General features: G+C 35.2%; 1 long non-coding RNA gene across 1 annotated transcript; it reads right to left on the reverse strand.

The window, feature by feature from the left end:
- Nucleotides 1-1,926: 1,926 nt before the first annotated feature.
- LOC116593894 lies at nucleotides 1,927-4,500 on the reverse strand. The gene is made up of 3 exons (XR_004286982.1): nucleotides 4,330-4,500; nucleotides 3,189-3,403; nucleotides 1,927-1,971 (listed from the first exon to the last, which is right to left on the reverse strand). It is a non-coding gene; the product is annotated as an uncharacterized LOC116593894 (long non-coding RNA).
- Nucleotides 4,501-5,540: the final 1,040 nt, after the last annotated feature.

Below are 5,540 nucleotides of genomic sequence, written 5' to 3' on the forward strand. Positions count from 1 at the left end.
AAAGACAAGGACATAACTAGAAATAAGAAAATTATGAAAGAAAGAGTTTTATTGGTAAAAGCAAACATAGAATAAAAGTAATAGATCAATCATTTTTATAAAGCCAGTATGAATGTTAAAAGACAAGAGCACTAACAACAATTGTATCTACAGTAATTAGTTAAGGGATACACAAAATAAAAAGATGTAAACTAAGACATCAAATACATAAAACAAGGTGGGGTGGGAAAATGTAGTGCTTTTAAAATGTGTTTGAACTTAAGTAACCATCAACTTAAAATAGACTTCTATATGCATGGAATGTTATATATGAACTTCACTGTGATCACAAAAATCTATAATATACAAAAAAGAAAAAGAAAGGCAACAAGCATAACACTAAAGCCCTCAAATTAGGAGGGAAGAGAGCAAGACAATAAGGAAACCAAATGAAAGAACAAGATAGAGGCCTCATTTACCATGAGCCTATGTTACTTTTGTCTGCATTTGTAAGACCATGAATATACTTTCAAAACCATAAACCTATGTACATTGATTGAAATGGACATTTTAATAACAATGATACACAATGGAAACCAGCTGCTACTTAAAGACTCCCTATTATTCCCATCTTAGTCATCAATCATTCAAGTAATGGCAAAGCAGATATACGTGAACTTCATTTTAAAAATTACAGTTGTGGGCCACCTGGGTGGCTCAGTGGATTAAAGCCTCTGCCTTCAGCTCGGGTCATGATCCCAGGGTCCTGGGATCTAGCCCTGCATTGGTCTCTCTGCACCTCACCCCCCCACTGCCAGTTTGCACACTCTCTCTCTCTCTCTAAAAAAAAAAAAAAAAAGAATCCTGTATTTGCTTGATTTAGCGATTTAGAAAATGCTCTATAATTGCTCAGCAGAACATTTTGTAAAAATTGAAATAGAAGTGTTATAAGTTTTAAAAAATGCTCCAAGTAAGACAACAATTAAGGATGTACTCTCAGGTGAGAAAATGACAGCAATTACAACTGAAAAAGTAAAATTAATCTCTTTAGCATTACAAGTTTATTTAATTCATAAAAAGGACTTATCATAGGCTCTTTTAAATAATAAATATCCATATGTGATTAAGTGTTTGGATTCTTATTGTTCACTTATACATAAGAGTGGGGAAAATGGGTAACAGCAAACTTTAAAATTGTTAAGAACCATTGCCAACCAAGAAATTAGTCAAAGCATCTAAGTATAGATTTCATTCATGAGCAATAGTAGTTACTTTCTCAAATCGAATTTAGATGTAGGTTTTCAAGAAATTTAAAATATGTCCGTTTTGGGGTGCCGGGGTAATTCAGTCAAGTGTCTGACTCTTGTTTTCGGCTCAGGTTATGATCCTAGGGTTGTGAGACTGGGCCCCATGTAGGGTTCCACACTCAGCAGGAAGTCTGCTTGAGAATCTCACACTCTTTCCCCACCTTATACACTCTCTCTCTAAAATAAATAAAATCTTGAAAAAATAATAAAATATGACAGTTTAGTTATATTTATTGATAAATGTTATAATAGGTATCTCTTGAAAGTCAGAGCTCCAGGATCTAAGAAAAAAAGTCAAAATTTCTGTCTCATTTCTTTATTAGCACAAATAATTATGACTTTTACTTAGTGTGTATTAGTTAGCTAAACAACTCAGAATTTTACCAAATTAAAAACAAAAATTATATCAGGAATCTGAAACCCAAGGAAAAAAAGGAAAACTAATATAACTAACCTTGGTGAGGTAAGTATCGATGTCATTACTTGAACGCCGTGAGTTTTAGGTAGGAATACCATGTTTTCTCTTAGAGCAACATTTCTATTGAATAGTGAACTATTATTATTAACATTTCTACCATAAGGCAGATCTGGGGCTGGCCTCATATTAATAGTGTCAAGCAAATTTTGCTTTGGCTTCTTCTCCACCAGAAGTTTGGTACTGGTCTCTGCCAGCCTCTCACTAGTCCTGTTCAGATAACAAAACACAATGCTTAGTATTTCATTTCTCCCCAGATCAGTTCTAAATTACTTGCATTTTTTAAGTTTCCATAATAGTAAAGAGAATGTGCCATTAAATAGTGTTTTAACATGGTAAATGTGACAGAGCAGACCTACTATGTATAATTATAGATTTAAAACTCTTCTAAAGAAGTACATATATTTCTAGGGTTCCTAACTAACAAGTAATTCAAAGTAAGGAGGGAGAGAAATGGCTATCAGTGATGTCCATGGCCTAACAGGTTATACCTGCTGCCTTCTGGAATGGTTATACTTAAAAGATTCTTGGGGATGCCATGATACATACTTATATTTAGTAAACCAGATTAGAGCTGGGGGTCTGGGTGGCTCGGTCAGTTAACCATCTGCCTTCAGCTCAGGTCAGGACCCCACAGTCCTGGAATTGAGCCCCACACTGGGCTCCCTGCTTGAGGGAAGCCTGCTTCTCCCTCACCCTCTGCCTGCCGCTCCCCTCTGCTTGTGCTCACTTGTTCTCTCTCTCTCTGTCAAATAAATATGTAAAATCTTTAAAGGAAAATAAAAATTTAAAAAATCCCTCAAAGACATTTTTCAAGCATTGGCTTTCACCACTCTTGTACATTTCACACATTACCTCAGAGAGATTGAGCATTTGGCACTGAGGAAAAATTAGATGAACAATTGCTAGAGGACAAGTAGATGGCAGAGTTGTGATCAGAAAGAACTGAAACAGTTCCAGAGGCAATTAGGTTATAACACAGATACCAGGGTACTGGAGGTGGAATCTACCATTTCCATCTTGACCTTTTGGGCTAAAGATGTACTCTTCCAAAAATAAACTAACATTAATGAATAAATATTAATAAACTTATTTCTATTTAGGGTAATTCTGACAATTTTATAATAATATGCTGTCTAAATTATAAACCTTCAAACAGTTAGTTTAAAGACTAGGAGATCAGAATAACTGAAAATATTCAAGGGAAAAAAATAAAATCATTTAAAACAACAACAAAAAAAAGAGAAATGCAGACTGACTTGGACTAGCATTTCAACAATAAGTTCATTTACAAACATCATTTTTCAAAATTATGCTACCTAGTTGGCTTTCACTTACTACTGATCTCATGAACATGGCTCCAAAAACTTATAGTTTAGAGGCAAATTAATAAGCTAACTCTACTTTCTATGATTGTTTTAACTTACTTATTCTGTTCATTTGTCAATGACATTCGATGTGTTACTTCTTCTAGGTAGAGGTGCTTGTATGTGCCCAATTCTGTTTTAGTAAAGTCTTGACAACTTTTCATTTTGGATAATTCAAATTCCAGCTCTTTAATTCTGAGTTCCATTTGACTTCTTACTGAAGCATTATTATTTTCTCATAACTGTGCTACGCTTTCTTGAAATGCTACTTGCGTCTAAAGCAAATTAAAAGCATAGTTTTAAAATTGTTACAACCTGGGTACAGTATATTTCTTTCTTTTAGTTTTGTGTCAATGATTCAGAGAGCAATTTTTAAAGTGAAAAAAAAAGCTGAAATGTAAAATATTTATCATTAATGTGAAACTGAATTAAATGTGAATAATGTTCATTCTTACATTAGAACTCATGCAATCTGATAATTCAAAGAATAATAAAATCATTTAAATTTTTAAAAAGTGAACAATACAACTTAAAAATAATTGAGGTACCTGGAGTTCTTGGCTGACTCAGTCATCTGAGTGCCTGACTCTTGGTTTCTGCTCAGATAGTGATCTGAGGGTACTGGGATAAAGCCCTGTGTCCTACTCAGCATGAAGTAATGCCTGGAATTTTCTCTCTACCTGTCCATCCCCCACTCGTGCTTTCCAAACTTGTCTTTTTTTTTTTTTTCAGCATAACAGTATCATTATTTTTTCACCACACCCAGTGCTGCATGCAATCTGTGCCCTCTATAATACCTACCACCTGGTACCCCGACCTCCCACCCCCCCACCACTTCAAACCCCTCAGATTGTTTTTCAGAGTCCATAGTCTCTAAAAAAAAAAAGACTTTCTACTGTGAATCATTCTGAAAGATCAATTTAGTGTGAATAATAATGAAAACTGAAATTTTTAAAGGGAAGGAACAAATGCTTCCAGAAATTTACCAAATTGCTATAAAGGAAGAAGAGGAAAACTCTACACTGCATATAACCAAAACGTGATTTGCAGTGAAATGAATTAAAGCATTTTATAGACAAATAAATTAACCTCTAAAAATAGATCGACTTCTTTTAATTTTTCTGCTACATTCAATCTTGTCCTTTCTTCAAAATCCCGTTTATATTGCTCTATTTTATATTGCTCTATTTTACTATATTACTACGTTGACTTCCTCACAACTTCTGAGGTTTACTACTTGTTGTTCCAACTTCTTTTTCTTCTTCTCTAGCTTTTCACATTTAGTCCGTATTTCTTTCATAGATGATAACTCCTGAATAAGAACCTGGTTTCTTGAAGACACAGTTTCCAATTTTGCTGTAAGATCATCAACCTGCATGAATAAAATAATACGGTTTGGAAATAGAGTGAAAAGATCTAATGCAAAACTAAGACCCCAAATTTTTTTCAAAGATTTTAAATCTTTGCACCAGACATGGGGCTTGAACTCACACCCCCAGGATCAAGAGTCACATACATTACTGACTGCTCCAGGCAGGTGCTCAAATTTTAAAATAAGTTCATTTTCAACAAAATGTTATCTATATTGTAGTACAGTCTTGGAATGCGGAACCTCAAATAACTCAGAAAATGAAGAACAAAATTCAAACCACTAGGAGTTGCTAAAATCGATCTCTGCTGTCATCCTCTTTGCCACACATTTGTATTTAATTTTTATACTTTTATTTTTCTGATTGTTTCAGATTTTTCCTCCATAAAATACTGTAAGTCATGTCTTAGTTGAAAGTCTCTCTCTCTCTCTTTTTTTTTTTTGTAGAGAGAGAGAGAGGTCACAAGTAGGTAGAGGGCAGGCAGAGAGAGAGGAGGAAGCAGGCTCCCCGCAGAGCAGAGAGCCCGATGTGGAGCTCGATCCCAGGACCCCGGGATCATGACCTGAGCTGAAGGCAGAGGCTTTAACCCACTAGGCCACCCAGGTACCCCAGTAGAAAGTCTCTTAACCCTTCCCTCATCTTAACACTCCATAATTTTTTAAAAATTTTTATTTATTTATTTGAGAGGGAGAGAGTGCAAGACAGCAAGAGCAGGGAGAGGGAGAAGCAGACTCCCCACTGATCAGGAAGCCCAGCATCGGTCTCCATCCCAGCATCCCAGGATCATGACCCAAGCCAAAGGCACTTAACTGAGCCACCCAGGTGCCCATGTACTCCATAATTTTTAAAGAAGTTTCAGGAATACCATATTGACTTACGTAGGTCTGAGCCAATAAATGCTTACCAAAATAAGACATTGAAAATAAGACTCTAATTAATGAATCTATAAATACTGATTCTATTGCCATCAGCCTTTTTCTGAATTACAAATGTTTTATGATAATTTGAATTGGATTCTGAGGAGAAATGATTCACAAGGTTA

Source organism: Mustela erminea, chromosome 6, assembly GCF_009829155.1.
Source record: "Mustela erminea isolate mMusErm1 chromosome 6, mMusErm1.Pri, whole genome shotgun sequence".
NCBI classification, from domain to species: domain Eukaryota; kingdom Metazoa; phylum Chordata; class Mammalia; order Carnivora; family Mustelidae; genus Mustela; species Mustela erminea.